General features: G+C 42.5%; 1 protein-coding gene across 18 annotated transcripts in view; it reads left to right on the top strand.

Moving 5' to 3' along the window:
* The window catches only part of CADPS (calcium dependent secretion activator), a 460327-nt gene that overhangs the window by 99307 nt on the left and 341286 nt on the right, over positions 1-19734 (top strand). The window lies entirely within an intron of this gene.

Raw genomic sequence — 19734 nt, 5'->3', positions numbered from 1 at the left:
TTAATGCCTTGAGTTGTTTTTTCTTCAGCTCAGAAATATACATGGTACATTATGGTTGCCATAGGAATTATTTTATTTAGGAGTGCATTTGACTGCGTTTGTTTTTATTTATTGGCAGTCTTTGTTGGACTTTTAAAATTAGGACCTGTCACATGTATTTATAATTGTTGTTTTACTCGTATTGTTTTATTGTGCTTTTTATAGTCATTTTATGTATGTTATAAGCAGCCTTGAGTTCCGCAAGAGAGACAGGTGGCTAATTAATGTTTCAAATAAATAAACAAACAAATAAATAAATAAGCCCTGCCCACCCCTTTTTCCATCCACATGATTTAGAAGTTCAGCATATATCCAAACTGTCATGTAATAAGTTAGCCCATCTTGGTAGAAATGGCAAATGGTATTGAGTAAGAGCAGGGAAACTCATTAAGTGATGGGTTAGATTAACATCATGAGCACTGTGGTTGGAGGATCAGGTGAGCATGCCTATTATATTAGGTGCTCTAGAACACAAATAGGTTAATGCAGCCGCAGTTGTCTTGTTTGTGGTCTTCCTAGAGGCACCTGGTTGGCCACTGTGTGAACAGACTGCTGGACTTGATGGGCCTTGGTCTGATCCAGCGTGGCCTTTCTTATGTTCTTATGAGTTCAAGGATGCACAGTCTCTGACACGGTTCTCTTCCCCATGCTTCTTCTGCCTTGTATATAGTGAGCATACTGTAGGGATGCTAGCCTCCAGGTGGGACCTGAGGATCCCCCAGTATTACAGCTCATCTCCAGACTGTAGAGATCGGTTCTCCTGGAGAATATGCATGCTTTGGAGCATGGACTGTAAAGAATTGTATCCCCTCCCCCGAGGTCCTTGTCCTCCCCAGGCTCCATTCCCAAATCTCCAGGAGTTTCCCAACCTGGATCTGGCAGCCCTACTCCCCATCCCCCGCCAGTGGTCAGGGGGGACCTGCAACCCTAGCTTAACGTGAATCTGCGTTTTGTACCAGTTTTTTACATGTTTCCTTTTACTTGTGTCTGGCTTCACCTGCCACATGATATGGGAGCAGACACTAGAGATTGAAGGATGAGAAATTTTAAAGGAATATAGCACGAGCTGCAGAATAGGCATACATTGAGCATGGATATGATGTTGCGGTTCTGATGGAGAATTAGAAATCTCTTTGATGTTAACCTTCTGCCTGTTCATTTGCCTAATTCCATCCTCGATTCTCTCCTTGGCTGGGCAACAGAGTTATTAATCAGAACAGCAGTGGCCACTGTGTTTCTTTTGAACTATGGGATATTTCTCTAATTTTTGACTTTGAAAAGGAGAGAGATGAAAGGGACTAAAGGGAGAGAGAATTGATCTGTTCACGAAACAAAAATAATCTTGGTCTCCTGGAAATGAATATGTAAATGTGAGAAGGAAACCACTGAATTTGCTCTAAAAATGCATTGCTGTGAATTTTGAGAGGGGAAAAAAAGAGCTTATAAACATTCGCATATGAAAAGGAAGAGCAAACTAATGCAAGAACAAAAAGTGACAGATCATCATATCTTAAGCTTGATACGGCCTGAACGTCTTAGATTGGGGAACAGGAGACTCTGGTCATTTATGCAGGGTTGAATCTGCTCCTTGCTCAATGGTGATTTTTTATATCTGACCTTTAGAATGACTATTCATGGTCCTGATGCAAGAGGAGAAAGTCAAACAAATTCTTCTTCCCCCCACTCACCTGCTCCTTTGTTCCTTCATTTGCATAGCCGCAATGTCGTTTGCATAGCTTAGCTGCTGGGATTCTTCATGCTTGCTTCAGTAGATGCTTTGAGGTGGGGGCGGAGCCTGAGGAGGGAGGGGTTTGGGAAGGGAGGGGCTTCAATGCCGTAGAGTCCAGTTGCCAAAGAGGCCATTTTCTCCAGATGAACTGATCTCTATTGGCAGGAGATCAGTTGTAATAGCAGGAGATCTCCAGCTGTTACCTAGTGGTTGGCAACCCTACATATAGGGGAGGGGGCAGACCATAATCTTTTTATGCCATTTGAGAAACAAAGTTTTTTTCCCCAAACTCATCAGGTTTTGTGTAGGTGCTCGCATGTGTGTACATATGACATGATCATGTACGTGTGGAGCCCATGTTACAAATTTGAACCAGGTCCGGAGAAATTGTGCTTGGCTTCTTCAACATGGTGTAGTGGTTAAGAGTGGTGGACTCTAATCAGGAGATCTGGGTTTGATTCCCCATGCCTCCACATGAAGCCTGCTGGGTGACCCTGGGCCAGTCACAGTTCTCTCTGAACTCTCTCAGCCCCACCTACCTCACAAGGTGCTTGTGGGGGATGGAAGGGAAGGCAATTGTAAGCCGCTTTGAGACTCCTTATGGTAGAGAAAAGTGGGGTATAAAAACCAACTCTTCTTCTTCTTCTGATTAGACAAAAAGATAACACCAAAAACTGTGTAGAAAACATTTTTTATGAATCAATTATAATCTAGATCCTTGTAATTGGTAACATGAAAATGCTTTCCTTGATGCAGTTCTGTTAAGACCCTTGTATACATTTTGGAAGGGCAGCAAATGAAAGTTCCTTATACAAAACAGTTATGAATCTCTTAAAGCAAGAGAGATTGAGGACTGTTGATTAACAAAATGCCTAGCTAATAATGGGCTGAATTCACCCATGTTCTGAGTACAAAATTTCTACCGCTGGTTTTAGCTTCTTGGGTATAACACAGTGCTTCACTTTATTTATGTTCTTCTTTTATTGCTCATTAAACCAGCAAACCCACAATTAATTAGTGATTTGTTAGAAGTACGTATTTCCATGGGAACGCAAACACTTAACAGAAGGATTACTTTGCTATTTTTAATATGTGTATGATAAGGATGATAATTACCATAGATACCCTCGGGAAAGCATCTTATATAAGCCACCTCTTAGAAGAAAATAAAATAGAGCTTGTAGCACTAGCCTTATTGGTAAGGGTCTTGAGATTTCGTACGGATTTTTGTGAATCGCTGTAGGTGGAGATTAAAATAATAACACTCAAGACTGCTGAACACTGTGATAGCAAGCTGGCCTTTACTTTTTTCCTCATCAGATCTCTCAATAGGTTTATTTCTATCCCTTCAAACTCATTTCCTGCATTACTTCCCAAAGCTTTTGATAAAAAAGGTTGTTTTGTTTATTTGAAGAAAATGCAGAGTCAGAGGTAGAGCTCAAAGACTTTCCACCTGGGACTTGATTTTGATTCTTCATTTTCCATATAAGAACACAATCATGAAACAGTTGACCAAGCGGAAATGAGAACTAAACTGGGATAGCAGCTCAACTTGATCTCCTAGCCTGCAAATACATCACATGCTAAGAATTGTGGGATCTGGTCAAGTTTCTTTGGGTATCTTCACTATTTTCCCTTTCTGTTATAGGGATAACTCTACTCTTTTCTTCTACTTACCATACCCATAAGTAGGGTTGCCAACCTCCAGGTACTATTACCACCGATCTTCAGCCGACAGTGATCAGTTTACCTGGAGAAAATGGCCGCTTTGGCAATTGGACTCTATGGCATTGAAGTCCCTTCCCTCACCAAACCCCGCTCTCCTCAGGCTCCGTCCCCACCGCTCCCACCGGTGGCGAAGAGGGACCTGGCAACCCTACCCATAAGGGATACTGCTAGCCATTATGCGCCTTGGCTGCAATATTTCCCATGCTCAGAACTGCAGGAGCCTTTGCTGCGTTCTCTGCTCTCCAAACATGCTGGAGACACTCTCCACCTCCCATACACTCTTCTCTAAGCATGATGTGAACTTCACTGCAAACTGTCTTGAGCAACAGTCTTCCCATAAGATGAGCCTTACACCTGTAAGCCTTACATCTTCCACTCACCCTTACTGATCTGGGCTTCTATCATGTCATTAAAGGGCTCATGTCGTTAAAGAGCACAGGTTGTGCAGTTTGCTCCCGGTCTGTCCCCTCTTGCACATGTGGAGTAGGAAGCATCAGTTGAATGACCTGCTATCACAATCCATCCCCCCGTGCGTGCTGAGGGAGAAAGAGAGAAACTGCTTGTTTACCAGAATGTTGATTTGGAGTTTTAATTTTTCTCTTTAGTCCCCTTTACTTATTTTACCTCAGTAGAAATGAGACACCAGAGGCTTTTTCGAGTTAACAACCAAGAAACTGAGATTTATTAAACATTGTACAAGGGATGTATTTGGAAGGTAAACGAGGATTAAGAAAAGCATAGAACCAGAGCTATTTTTTTTAAGTTTCACTACAGAGAACGCATAGATCTTAGAAGGCTTAGTTGGTACAGAATTACAATTCTTAAATTATGTTCGCGACTTCAGTTCCCAGAACTTCTTACAGATGTTTCTATTCAGACTCTGCTGCCTAGCTATCAGGGAAGTTGGAGATTATACAATCTCTCTCCCCCCCAGAGAACAAAAAAGTATGGAGATATCTCCTCAAATCTCTCTTCCCTTTCTCACTATAGATCTGTGGCAGTGATCCCTTAACAAAACACTGTATCTGGAAGATCTCCTTCCTTTTTAGTGACCTGAGAAAGGGTCCCTTTCCTCCCAATCTCTGCCTGTTACTCCACAGGATTTTTTTCACAACAGCTTAGGCAAAATTGAACCATCAGGTTCCCAGAGTCAAACACAGCAACTGAACATGCAGGTTGCCAAAATCAGAATCAATTCCTTTCTTCAGAACAGAGAGTGAGCTCCTTAGCTCTGTCCACTCCCTTTCTCTGAGCTTCTCTCAAAGATTAACTCTTTGTTGGTCACATCTGCATTAGATTCAAATTTGCCTATGATCATGTGCGGGCCATGAGCCTTTGAGTAATCAACAAACAATCAGCTCAAATGAAAATGAAGCAAAAACTCTGAAAGTCTGAGCATTTCTACCACACTAGCCATTAGTAGGGTTGCCAAGTTCCTCTTCACCACTGGTAGGAGGTTTTTGGGGTGGAGCCTGAGAAGGGTGGGGTTTGGGGAGGGGAGGGAATTCAATGCCATAGAGTCCAATTGCCAAAGCAGCCATTTTCTCCAGGTGAACAGATCTTTATTGGCTGGAAATCAGTTGTAATAGCAGGAGATCTCCAGCTGGTACCTGGAGGCTGGCAACCCTAGCCATTAGCATTGCTTTAAGATACACTTAAATGGTACAAAAGAGCTTTTGCCTTGGAAGTCTTTGATTTTTATGATGTTGCATTGACTATATTTTTACTTTAAAAAAAATGGTGATTTACAGGCCAAGGAGAGGCTTCACACAGATAGACCCCAGCCAGGCTCAAGCTGTTCCCAAATAACCTGAGCTGTCATATAAACCAAGTCCATGATTGCCACAAGCAATCATGGCATGAGCTGAACTGAGGATTGCTTGAGCATACCTACTCCTGTGTCACAATTTGCTGCTCCTACCCTGACTGGGTGGTTTATCATTTCTTTACTTAGTGCATTTATATCCTACCTCTCTCTAAAAAAAAACCTCCCAAGATAGCTGTCAATTAAACACATAATAATACAACACTGAAATATGGTAAATCAACACTAAAAACAACAACAAAAAAGCATTAAAATCTCAGGTCAACAAACAATCAATTTTATTCAAAGGTAGGGTTGCCAACCTCCAGGTACTGCTGTGTTCCGTATGGAAAAATACCAAAATAATGAACACAATTTACAACTAAACCTTGTTTGCTCTTACTGGATGTTGTATATACTTCATACAAACTTACAGTCATATGGCTTATCTCATACACATACATACAGATTTATCTCATACACATACATACATCTGAATACACAGGCATAATATGCCCTTGCAATTTTTCCAAATCTGGTGTAATTGCCAATTTTTCTATGAGCGTTACTTGCCCTTACAATCTATGCTGTGCCATATGCCATGTCATGCCATGTCAACTTTATTTCCCAGGATTGGGTAAAGTTTCAGTAATCTTTATCAAGGCATCAACTGAATTTGAGGCAACAGCCTTCCCCTGCCGGTCACAATTGTAAAGAGATCAGTTCCCCTGGAGAAAACGGCCGCTTTGGCAATTGGAAACTATGGCATTGAAGTCCCTCCCCTCCCCAAACCCCACCCTCCTCAGGCTCCACCCCAAAAATCTCCCACCAGTGGCAAAGAGGGACCTGGCAACCCTAATCAAAGGCCTTCTGGAGTAAGTGTGTTTTCAAATGATATCAAAAGGGCCCGCACCTCTTAGAGATGGAGCTCCATAATTTAGTTGCAACAGCCAAGATGGTCTTCCCATGAGCCCCCACTAAACAGAGTTTAGATAACGAAAATTATTTTAAGGTCCACCAGCCAAGTGGACACCCTGAAAAGGAGGGAAGTTGGCTGAAAACGTTCATGAAAAATTGTATATTTTAGTTTACTATCATCTACATACTTCAGATTAACTGAGGTTTGGATTTGGTTTTATGTTCTCCTTAGTTTCAGTAAATTACTGCAGCCTGCAGTATGTCAATAAGCTAATTTGGTACCCTGTTATTTAAACTGTACTCTGTGCTCTGTCTTGTTGAATTAAGCGGTAGCAACGCTGGATTATATAACTGAGCATTGGGTACAGTTATGTATTATATAAATAAATTATGTATTATATATTATTCTACCTCTCTGCTGGACTTTCTACGTATGAGCAATAGCTTTGCTGACCAACAAGTAATAGTAAACAAACCCCTTTGTCTTATGACTGGCCTGTAGCTATTGAACAGTGGAAAACAGCTTCTTTTTTCTTCTTTGCTATACAGAACATTCCCATTCATGAAGACAGTTCCTGTTTCAGATTACTTCACATTTCAAGACTGCAGAATTGTATATGTGACTTTAACTTAGCATAAATCAGTATGCATAAAATATGTTGAGCCTTTATTTCTTGAGATTGCCAGCTTCATTGCAGAATAGCTTTTTAAATTGAAACTTTAAGCAATATGAATTTCCAGGAGCAATCAGTGTTAAATCAGCACGAGAAGTGAAGGAGAAGTTGCTGATGTAGACTGAGTTTGTACCAAATGCAGGAGAATATCTGCCGTGTTTATTTGTTTATTTATGTAGAAAATTTTATGTGCTACTTTGCCAGAGACCTGCTCAAGGCAGCTTGAGCATACAGTAAAAACTCAATATAACTGTAAAAATGATAGCCATAAATTATCATCATGAAAACAAACCATTAAAAACAACATTAACCAGCCTAAAAATGATATCCATGAAGTGGTTCTCAGGCGAGAAACCTGTTTGGCTTGCAAAATCAGTGTTTTGGAAACCAACAGTAAGAAGAAGAGCTGGTTTTTATACCACATTTTTCTCTACCTTTAGGGAGGGTCAAAGTGGCTTAAAATTGCCTTCCCTTCCCCTCCCCACAACAGGTACCTTGTGAGGTAGGTGGGGCTGAGAGAGTTCTGAGAGACTGGCCCAAGGTCACCCATCAGGCTTCATGGGGAGGAGAGGTAAACGATAGGGTTGCCAGGTCCCTCTTCGCCACTGGCGGGAGGTTTTTGGGGCAGAGACTGAGGAGGGCTGAGTTTGGAGAAGGGAGGGACTTCAATATCATAGAGTCCAGTTGCCAAAGCGGTCATTTTCTCCAGAGGAACTGAACTCTATCAGCTGGATATCAATTGTAATAGCAGGCGATCTCCAGCTAGTGCCTGGAGGTTGGCAACCCTAAAACAAACCCATTTCACCAGATTAGAGTCCACCACTCTTAACCACTACACAATCCTCTTTCCTGGGAGTAAGCCCCACTGAATAGACATGATTGTGATTTTGAGTAAGGCAGTTTAGGATTGCTCTTTGAGCCTCGCAGTTCTTCAAGTGTTTGTGAATCTTGAAATCTCAGAGCCCGAATGTCATAATTCAGTCAGCTTTTTATCGATACGCTAGGGAGCTTTGGGAGGAGTTTTTGAAAAGAAGTGGGTTTGAAGAACAATTTCCACCTCAGCAGTCTAGAAAGGTGAAAACGATTCTTGACATAAATATCTGCACACGGAAAATCAAAGGCAAGAATGCAGAAGTAGGAAAATGGAACAAGGGGGCGTTCCTGTGACCTGCTGAAATGCTCTAAAAGAACTATTTACTTGGATATTCCCAATAGGCCTTTAAGACAATGCAATACATGTCAGTTAAGTGGTGCCTGCTTCTATGTCAGGGGATAAAATACAGACCAATATCAAGAAGTATTGAACTTACGGAAAGAGACAGCTAAATGAAACTTACAAAAGCCTAAAGATTCTATTGTAAATACATGTTACAGCGGAGAGTAAAGGGAATGCTTTTTAACTAGTAGTTTGATTCAACATAGAATATACGTTGGAACTATATTCTCATCTTATTTTGACGTTCGCTTACATGATTTATACATGTGGGTTTTAGGGAAGCCGATTGGCTGTCTGAATGCCATCATTTTCGGCACAGCACTTAGCACAATGCTGTGAGCACAGCGAATCCAGTCAATCACTCATGCATAGATAAGCGTACTTTGGATTTTCTTCTTAAAAAAAAAAGGATTCCACTTGCATAACATTTGGAGTTTAGCATGTTTTGGCGGTATGGCTGTGAGCATTGTTTAGCATGCATATTGACAAAAACGAGATCAAGTATCAGATTCAGACTCTTAAGATTAATATGCTAACATGAACAGCAGTGTTGTGTTGTTATGTTCCCAAATGTATTCCCAAAAGCTCTTGTGTTTTTTGCATTACCAAATCCAGGCTGTTGATTACAAGACTTTTAACTACAAAATCGTATCTTTCCCCAGATGCATTTAGGAAAGATCCATGGAGACACTCTCCTTCTCCCCTACATTTCTCTAGGCTTTTTTTTATGCCTAGTAAAAAGATGCACTATCTCTATTCATGTTAAGTGGTACTTAGCAAATACCTTTTATCTAGGAACAGTGCGTAGCTTTTTCAAATGAAGCAAAGTTTTGTTATACATGAGGCAAAGATGGAGAAGGCATATTATGTGGCGGCACACTAATCTGCCAAAGGTCACAGAGAGATTGCAAGGTGGGGCTCAGAAATAGAATCTAGGCTTCAGCGCCGTTCTATTCCTATTCTCTTGCAGTTATCACCCTTTTGGTCAATTTCAGATTAGTTTAAAAACCACTGGATGTTTTCCTTTGCGTCTGAATATTGTGAAAGCAGGGTGCTGATTTTTAGTTTACTTGGGATATGCTCTGAGGCCGCCTGGGCAAGCTTGATTTTTAATAATGTAACCAGAACCAATTAAGTGTGCTGAGAATGTTTTTTGGTGGTTTGCTTTTTACTGATATCAGTCTGTCATGCACAATGCCTTTGTTGCAATTTCTATCTCTTGGGGATGCTTAAATTGACACATAAAGGTAAAGGTAATCCCCTGGGCAAGCACTGGATCATTACTGACCCATGGGGTGATGTCACATCACAACGTTTGCTAGGCGGACTGTGTTTATGGGGTGGTTTGCCATTGCCTTCCCCATTTGTCTACACTTTACCCCCAGCAAGCTGGGTACTAGGGTTACCAGGTCCCTCTTCACCACCAGTGGGAGGTTTTTGGGACGGAGCCTGAGAAGGGTGGGTTTTGGGGAGGAGAGGGACTTCAATGACATAGAGTCCAATTACCAAATCAGCCATTTTCTCCAGGTGAACTGGTCTCCATCGGCTGGAGATCGTTGTAATAGCAGGAGATCTCCTGCTAGTACCTGGAGGTTTGGTAGTCAAACAGAAATAACTAGTGCCCCAAAGAAGACTGCGAAATCAAAAAAATTGAGCACTTATGGCTGGAGATCAGTTGTAATAGCAGGAGATCTCCTGCTAGTACCTGGAGGTTGGCAACCCTACTGGGTACTCATTTTATCAACCTCAGAAGAAGGGAAGGTTGAATCAACCTTCAGCCGGCTACCTGAAACCGACTTCCAGCAAGATCAAACTCAGGTTGTGAGCAGAGCATTTGACTGCAGTACTGCAGCTTACCACTCTGCGCTGCAGTGACTATTGACACATAGATAACGGAAAAAGAAACCACTTGGCTATCTGTTTTCATATGGATGGCTTGTTGGAGAGGAACAAAATCTCAGTTTTCAAGAGTCTATAAATGTGCTGATGGTGATCATTTGGAGCTTTGCATTTCAGCCCCTAAATACTTTGTTGGCTGGACTGTGCAATATAAGAACATAAGAAAAGCCCTGCTGGATCAGACCAAGGCCCATCAAGTCCAGCAGTCTGTTCACACAGTGGCCAACCAGGTGCCTCTAGGAAGCCCACAAACAAGACTACTTCAGCAGCACCATCCTGCCTGTGTTCTACCACACCTAATATAATAGGCATACTCCTCTGATCCTGGAGATAATAGGTGTGCATCATGACTAGTATCCATTTTAACTAGTAGCCATGAATACCCCTTTCCTTCATGAACATGTCCACTCCCCTCTTAAAGCCTTCCAAGTTGGCAGCCATCACCACATTTTGGGGCAGGGAGTTCCACAATTTAACTATGCATTGTGTGAAGAAATACTTCCTTTGATCTGTTTTGAATCTCTCACCCTCCAGCTTCAGCAGATGACCCCATGTTCTAGTATTATGGGAGAGGGAGAAAAACCTCTCCCTGTCCACTCTCTCCAAACCATGCATAATTTTATAGACCTCTATCATGTCTCCCCTCAGCCACCTTCTTTCCAAGCTAAACAGCCCTAAGCGTTATATATCTCAAAATGTTTTACCAAATTATGGTGGTAATTAGGATAAACAAGATCACAAGGTGTGCAATTTTCAAAATAAATGAGGGCATTTTATCTAGGATTCAGTATTGCCTCTCACCCCAACTTCCCATCATTCTGAAGGGACTCCCCACTGGTTCTATGGCCAAATTTTGCCAAGATTACCTGAGTCAATTATGCAGATTACAGGAACACTTGTGAGGCTTGCCAGCTTTTGGTTTCCTGTGGTGGGGCTGTTTGGCAGAGCCAGTGTTAGTGAAGGCTGAGCAACACCTGCTGAATCACAGATGGAGATAAGGCAGAACCTGAGTCATGGGATTTGGAGAAAAGAGCCACAGTGAAACCTGGCAGATCAAGAACCAAGCTTGCCAGGGTCTACAGCAGTGGTTCCCAAAGTAGGTGGGATTACCTAGGGGGGCTCTAAGAAGCAAAGGGGCGGCAGGGGTGGGTGAAGGTGGGCCTCTTCTACCACATTGTTCACTTGTTTACAATAGATAAGCTATGGTTTCATGGTGGCAAATGGCACTCCATGTTTCTGCCTCTGAATAGTTCTGAAATCTGGTGAAAATATCAGAGGTTTTGGTTTTTTTTCTCCAAAACTTTAAAAGCTGGTATCACTGGATACCATCAGTGCTGCAGAATAAATTAAACTTTAAAAGTTTTAATATGATTTCGAACATATGTGCAATGGATCATTACTGTTATGAATTTTATTATTATCTTCCTTAGATATCATGCAAACCTCTATTTTGAATAATAGTTTTTACAGGGTTGAGGGCACTGGGGTGAGTTTATGGAATCAAGTGGGCAGTGGCTAAAAACGTTTGGGAACCATTGGTCCAAAGTTTACTTGATAGCTGATCATTTGATATAGTTTTACTGGTCAGAGCGTCTAACCTTATTTCTTGTTTACAATTCAAGACCCAAATTCCATCCAGATTAGCAGAAGTTCTGTCAAGAGAATGCTGTCCATAGTTGGCTAGGCATCTAATTTCAGAATAAGTCAGCAGTGGGGGGGAAGAGAAGGAGGGCAGACCAAATGCTTACCTCTAACTGTCCTAATTCATTCCACACAGCCACAATGTTCAGAATACCGAAGGTGAAACACAAATATTTCAGCTGTCCTGATTTTAAAGAAACAACTATGTTTCTTTATCTCTTATACTATACATAACTATAGTAGGTAAAGCTGGAACCACCCTCGGAGTAAGCTATACAAAGCTGTATATATCACTTTGTAATATACTTTGCTTTGGCAGTGGAAAGTACTGTCAAATTGCAGCAGAATTAGGGCGACCCCACAGGGTTTTCAAGGCAAGAGACACTCTGAGGTGGTTTTCCATGGCCTGTCTCTGCATAGCAACCCTTGACTTCCTTGGTGGTAGCTTTGCCAGCCTCTAAGTGGGAGCTGGAGATCTCCCGGAATTACATCTTCAGACTACATTGATAGCTTATTTGTTTTATTTTCAATGTTTATTCCACTTCTCCTGGAGAAAACAGCTGCTTTGGAAGGTGGGCTATATAAAAATATATCCTACTGAGGTCTCTCTCTTCCCTAAAGCCCACCTTCCTGGGCTCTATGCTCAAATCTCCAGGTCCGGAATCTCCTGAATCCGGAGTTGGCAACCCTGCTTGCTGGGCTCCCATCCAAGTACTAACCAGGGCTGACCCTGATTATTTTCCGAGATCTGACAAGGTTGCTCTAGCCTGGGCCATCCAGGTCAGGGCATGCTTTGCTTTAGGATGTTGCAAAACAAACTACAATTGAATGTATGTGAGAGATATGCATAGTTCTTTAAGGTCTGCTGCTTGAGAAGGTAGGGAAGAAATACACTGCAGTTGCTTGTGGGGGGGGGAAGCATTCGGCATACACTCAGAGATGTTCTTTATTACTGTTTAAGTGTTCCTTGCCACAGATATACAGGCCTTTGCCTCTGTGTTCCTTATGTATAATATGGAGCCAATGCCATTTAAATGGTATAAATATAATACAGTGGATATATATTGTTTGACGTGCCTTGTAGGCTTTGACATGTCTCATCTGCTTTTCTGGAGCCACTTTCATTCATGCACATTTAGTTACCCCTTTCTGTTTCTGGGATTAGAGTCTGGATCATTTTGGCTTGCCATTATGCTCATGAAAACAGGGACAGTCCTGTGCACAGGAGGATGGGGCTAGGGTCATTATATGGAAGCTAGCACAGTCCAGGCTCAGATGACTGAGAAGCAGAAAGTGGCTTCCACCAACCAGAAATGCCCATCTTGACCATGAATGGTGTTCCCAACTTCCAGTTACTAGCTGGAGATCTCCTGCTATTACAACTGATCGCCTGCCGATAGAGACCAGTTCACCTAGAGAAAATGCCCACTTTGGTGACTAGACTCTAGCACTGAAGTCCCTCCCCTCCCCAAACCCCGCCCTCCTCAGGCTCCACCCCAAAAAGTTCCCGTTAGTGGCAAAGAGGGACCTGGCAAGCCTAGGTACCAAAAACGGGCGTCCAATGTATCTCACATCGCACCATCTATTTTTTACAAGTTCTGCAACAGAAGAATGACAGCCAAGGAAGATATTCTCATTATCTCTTGAAGCAAAAAGAGTCTGTGCTTATGACTAATAGAATTCCTCCAGATGGGACTTTCTGCTTCCAAATCCTCCCCCTCCCCATGAACATCAGGGCATGTGCAGAAAGACAGGCTTGAAAATTATATTAATTACAAGGAAATGAATGGGTGGAATTTACTTTCCCATCAAAGATGAGAAACAGTTGGTTAGACAAGATGTTGAGAGCGAAGGGACTGCACTGTGACAGTGGAAAGAGTTGGCTGGCTCGGTTAACAACAGGTGTCTGTGGGGTCTCTTGTGGAGGTGCAGATTGATGCTTGCTGACTCACCCTGGCAGCTGTGCTGTCTCATTAACTCCACCCTGGTTGTAAAGTTGTGGGATGGATCTATTGTTCTGTTCACCTCTTAAATAGACAAGGTTGCGCTGGGAAGAAAGCACATGGAAAGACGCAGAGAGAAAAACCAACAGAAATGCTGGCACTTGCTGTTCTGAATGGACAGTAAAACGAAGGCAAAAAAACCTAAAAGTACTTACCAGCAAGGCAAAGTCTGACTCAATTTATTTTTAGAATCAGGCTGCACATCTATTATACACAGATTTTGTTTGGAACAAGATTTTCCATGGGATCATTTTATGATGGTGTTTGCAGAAAGCTTCTGTGGAAGACAGATCACAATGGTTAGCCATGTTAGTCTGTCTGTAGCAGTAGAAAAGACCAAGAGTCCAGCAGCACCTAGGGCTGTGCAAATTGATAAACCCGAACTGAAAATAAGCTGAAAGAAGCCATTTCAGTAAATTTCAGGTTTACCAAATTCCAAAACCTGGGGAGGAAGCCAAAGCTGAATTCCCGGAAAAAATGGGTAATTATCCAGCTTTTTCTGGTTATCTCCAGGTTTTGCGAAGCTCCTGGGGGGCATTTTTTGTGGTAAAGCCCCCAAACTTCCAGGGTAGTTTGCAGGGACTCTCCTTGCAAGAACCCCCATGTTTGGTGAAGATTGGGTCAGGGGATCTGAAGTTATGGGGTCTGGAAGAGGTTGCCCCCTCCCGCCTCCAAACACAAGCATTGGAAGGTAAGAGAATCTCTCTTCACTAATAGGCTAATGCTTGTCTATAGAGGAGGGAGGGGTGACCTCTCCAGAGCCCATAACACCGGACCCCCTGACGCAATCTTCACCAAACTTTGGGGTTTGTGCAAGGAGAGTCCCTGAAAGCTACCCTGAAAATGTGGGACCTCTACCCCCACAAAATGCCCTCACAGGAGCTTCACAAAAAATCCCCATAGACCAGGGGTGGGAAACCTTTTTTCTGCCAAGGGCCATTTGGATATTTATAACATCATTCGCGGGCCATACAAAATTATCAACTTAAAAATTAGCCTGCTATATTTGGTCAAACATTTAGCCAAGAGGCACAAACGGAGACGGCTCTGAGTGTCTGCCATGTAGAGTGACTCACTTTTGAGCTCTGTTGTCCCCAGCTGGGCCCAAGAGATTCAGGCAGGGCAGCATCCTTCTGAGCTAGAGATCTGCCAGGACCCATGAAGGGACCAGACCAAATTATTTTGCGGGCCTTATGAGGTCCCCGGGCCTGACGTTCCCCACCCTGCCATAGACTTTAGTGGTAGGAACTTTCAATTGTCCGACTTCGGCAGGATTGTGTCTATGTAGTGAAAGTCGGCTAATTGAAAGTTCCCACCACTAAAGTCTATGGGGATTTTTTTGCAAAGATCCTGTGGGGGTTGGCATATAAAAACCAATTCTTCTTCTTCTACTACTACTACTTGCTACTACTACTACCCATACCCTGCATTCAAGTGGATGTCTTCAGCAGCACAATTGCTCACCTCCCACCTATTACCATGTATAGCCTTCATTCAGAAAGCCTGACCTGCCAAGCATCTCCTTAAATGTAGAAGTTTAAAAGCAATAGGAGCCTCCAACTAGAGGCAGAGGCAGGATATTAAGGAGGTAGAATTTTTGATTGTTGATTTTTCTAGTTTTCTGGAGTTCTCCTGAATTCTCCTTTTTTTCTCATGTTGTGACAGAGGGGGGGGAAATGTCTGCTTCAATACAAGCTTGCTATGTGTGTGCTAAGGTAGTAGGGGAAAAGTCATGGAAAGTCATGGTGAACGATAACAAGAACTGGATGGTACCGCTGAGCTCTTAGGCTCCAGTCTGTGTAAAACAACCAGATAAGCACAGAATGTTGATATGCCTCGTCAGAGAATGGATTTGAGATAAATGTCTGTTCCCCAGTACAATCGGGGCTCAGTGTTTTGCTTGCTAGAGTAACTGAGCCGCAGCTGCAAATAAAACTGTTTTTCTTGACAACGGTCTTGGGTCTCTCTCTCCCCCCATGAACCCCGGTTTTCCGCAACATTTTCCATTGCCAAGATTATCTCAAGTGTTTAACATTATGAGATCTCTAGGAGCAATTTGATGGGAAGGTGGAGAAATAGGGTGCTGGGAGAAAACCTTTGAGTACATACATGTGTGGGAAGTCGAATTCTGTCATGTCCTATTTGTGAACCTACCAATAGCATATGGTTGATTAGGTAGCTCTTTTCTCCAATCTGCGGGGTGTTACGTAATAGGTGCAGTGCATTCATAAACAGCGTTACACTCTTTAAAGTCCATTGAAATCAATGGTCTTAGAGCAGTGACATTTGTTAGGATTGCACCGCTAGTCTCTATTGCCTTGCCTCTACACACTTCATGTTCCTGAGAAAACAGTGGAAGACATGAGGAGAATGAAAGAATAAACTGTGATTACAGCCACAAAATAGTTAATGCCGTTTGATGTTGCTATTTATAAAATATTGTTAAATATAATAGTTAACAATATAATGAAGTTGTTGGTGATCTCATAGAGCTTCTGCATCTTCTGGTCAGTTATAGGATAATAAAACTAGCCTGGGGAAATGTAGTATTGATCTAGTAGCAGGGTTTGCGGAAGCGTATGAAAGTCAGCATTGTGTTGTGGTTAGACTCGAGTGTCAGACTAGGACCTGGGAAACCCAGGTTAAGATCCACATTCTGCCATGGAAACTTGCTGGGTGACCTTGGGTGAATCACATACTCTCAGCCCTGACCCTGGCTAATATTTCAATGGGAGCGTGTCCAGAGGAGGGCGACTAGAATGGTCAGAGGTCTGGAATCCATGCCCTATGAGGAGAGACTTAGGGAGTTGGGTTTGTTTAGTCTGAAGAAGAGAAGGTTGAGGGGTGACATGATAGCCATGTTTAAATATTTGAAGGGATTTCATGTTGATGAGGGAAGTAGCTTGTTCTCTGTTGCTCCAGAGACAAGGACATGGAATAATGGATTTAAACTAATAGAAAAGCGATTCCACCTAAACATTAGGAAGAACTTTCTGACGGTGAGGGCTGTTCGATGGTGGAATGCACTGCCTCAGAGGGTGGTGGAGTCCTCGGCTTTAGAGGTCTTTAAGCAGAGGCTGGATGTCCACCTGTCAGGAGTGCTTTGATTGTGGGATCCTGCATGGCGGTGGGGGGGGGGTTGGACTTGATGGCCCTTGTGGTCTCTTCCAACCTTGGGTGATTTTGTGGTTATCTTCCGGGCATGTAGTGGGGGTCACTTGGGAGGTGGGGGGAGGTAGTTGTGAATTTCCTGCATTGTGCAGGGGGTTGGACTAGATGACCCTCAATGGCAAACCACCTCCAAACATCTCTTGCCTTGAAAATCCTAAGGGGTCATCATAAGTAAGCTGTTACTTGATGGCAAAAAAGTGACTTCTGATCTATTTACTAGGTGAATACAGGCAACTAACTTGCCCCTTGGTAGGATTTTCTACTACAGTGCATGTTTGCTTGCTTGTCTGGATTATTACACACATGGTGAAATTTATTTTGGGTTATGCTTTCTCACAAGTCGTGAAGTTTGCAATGTTTACTGAGTTGTAAGGCTTGATATACCTTACCTGACTACTACTATAAACCTTACTACTACGATAAACTAAGAACCAGGGACAGGACTAGCAACAAATCACTGCCACAGTACATGAAGGGACAGGAAGAACTAATCCCTTTGCTCTGCAAAACAAGAACAAGCTAAGGGAAAAGCAACAATCATGAGACTGTACAAAGCAGAGATATACATTTGTTTCCAAACCAATTAAAAAATGAACTAGAAAAGCTCCATCCATTACATTTAAGTAACAAAAAAATAATGGGAATATCAACAAATGAATGAATGCCCTGTATTAATAAAGTTTTTTAAAAATGAAAACAAAAACAAAAATTGCACATCTCTTGTATAAAGGCAGCCACAGATGTTGGTACCGCAGTAGACATTTAAAAAATGGGTAAACGTTCCCAGATTTTCCACATAGTAAGATGGTCATTTGTTTCACAGGTGATCTGATGTAGATCCTCAGACTCTAGACTCTAGATGTAGATCCCCAGACTCTAGATCCCCAGACTCAAGACTCTAGATGTAGATCCTCAGACTCTAGATCCTCAGACTAGACTCAGGTGATCTAATGAAGATAATCAGACTCTGATATAGGAGGAACGAAACAATGAATTGGTTGGGCCAGGCCAAGTGTCTGTCTAGTGTAGTTGACACGCAGAAGAAAACTGGAGATAGCCATCATCTGTGGCTCCCAGCAGCTGAGAATCAAAATTATACTGCCAGTTCGGGCTGGAACTGTACTACAAGCAGTAGCCAGTGAAATGGAAAGGGCTAAGGAATGTTGCCACACCACACATATTGCCATGCTAAATATGAGAAAGGAGAAGATGAGCAGACAAGGGCTTCTGCTTTGGATGACAGCCAGTGGCTATATTGTTAGGCCTGCCCTAAAAACAGAGTGATCATTAGCTTTCATAGACCTAAATCTTCCATCTCTGTAAATGCTGGCTTCCCTACCTTCTACTCCTGATCCCACCCTCCCCTTTTTGTTATCACTATGGGGAGTTACCCATCTGCTCCCCCAGCTGTAACCACATGGTACACTTGGAGGCACCATCAGACATTTTGTCCTCTGTTTACTGATTTTATAGTGCTTTTTAATTAATGTTCTAAAGGGTTTTTTTTTACTCTATTTTATTGTAATCTATTGTGTGAGCCGCTCTGAGCCCGTCTTTGGTTGGGGAAGGTAGGGCAGAAACTTAAATAAATAAATAAATAAACTTTATATTCTGGGGGGAAAACTACTCCATATTCCCACTCATTATGGCAACAAATGCCATTAAGTTAGTTAATGCATTTTACAAAGAAGTGCTACCTCTTAAGACTAAGCCAGAGTTTCCCTCCTCCCTCTAACATTTCAAACTTTATAACAGGGGTATCTGTCTATTTTGTAGAAGCCCTGTGTGGAAGCCATTCCCCTACTTCAATGAAAGATGCCGTCTTATCTGGTGAAGCACCACGATATGTTATCTAGCTACAAATAGTCTAACTACTGCCATCTGCTACTATATATGTTTTTGATCCCAGGTCAATGCTCCCAGACCCTGAAAAGCCTAAGTTTCCAAGTATTTATGTTTTGAAATCATGTTGTTATTGTGAATTTAGACCGGCGTTGTCTGTAATGTTTCTACCTAATGCTGGAAAGGCAATAATTGTGTGTGCTTGTTACCATAGGTTACTGGCTGCTGTTAAATCTGTTTTCCTTCATTTATTTTTCTGAAACGCTATAAGGTTAAAAAGCTGATCAAAGATTTCCTTTAGAGGCCCTACACGTGTCACAGCCAGTAGCTAAGTGTTCAAATTATGTTTCTCTAATTTGCCAGTGTTGTCATCTCCAGAGAATTGGGAAGCAGAAGGCCAGCGCTTACAGTAATTGGCAGTAATACACATCAAAACAATCTTATTGAAGTGGCATTTTTATAGTTTGCTATCAAGTGATAGGATGGATAAATCAGTACATGCACATACAGTATGCTGGATGAAAGTATGTGTCCCGCGGATTGAATTTGAAGGAGTCAAAGGCCTGTGGTCCATCTCCTATGTCTTCTGTTTGCACACACAGGGATGGACATCCACATTCCTACCTCAAATAATATATATAAAGAACACACATTCTGTTTTCCGTATTAAATCCATTCTATTTTACATTCCCCTGCAGTTTGGAGCTGGGCCAGTTTTCTGCACAAGCCACGTGGCAACATGATGCCCAGAGCTTCCTACCTCCTTCTCCTCACCTATTACAAACTACCGGCCTGGCCGGGTCTAGAGGACTGCTCCGGGCCTTTCTTCCAACTGTTCCAAAGAAATGGTATCCTCTAAATGTCCCTCAGTCTGCCTCCCACTCTCTGAAAAGGGTGATGTACTGGTTAAGAGCAGTAGACTCTTATCTGGTGAACCGGGTTGATTTCCCCACTCCTCCACATGCAGCCTGCTGGGTGACCTTGGGCTAGTCACAGTTATCTCAGAATTCTCTCAGCCCCACCTACCTCACAAGTGTCTGTTGTGGGGAGAGGAAGGGAAGGCAATTGTA

This window comes from Euleptes europaea, chromosome 1 (genome assembly GCF_029931775.1).
Source record: "Euleptes europaea isolate rEulEur1 chromosome 1, rEulEur1.hap1, whole genome shotgun sequence".
Lineage (NCBI taxonomy): Eukaryota > Metazoa > Chordata > Lepidosauria > Squamata > Sphaerodactylidae > Euleptes > Euleptes europaea.
This window is presented reverse-complemented; position numbering and strand designations above follow the sequence as displayed.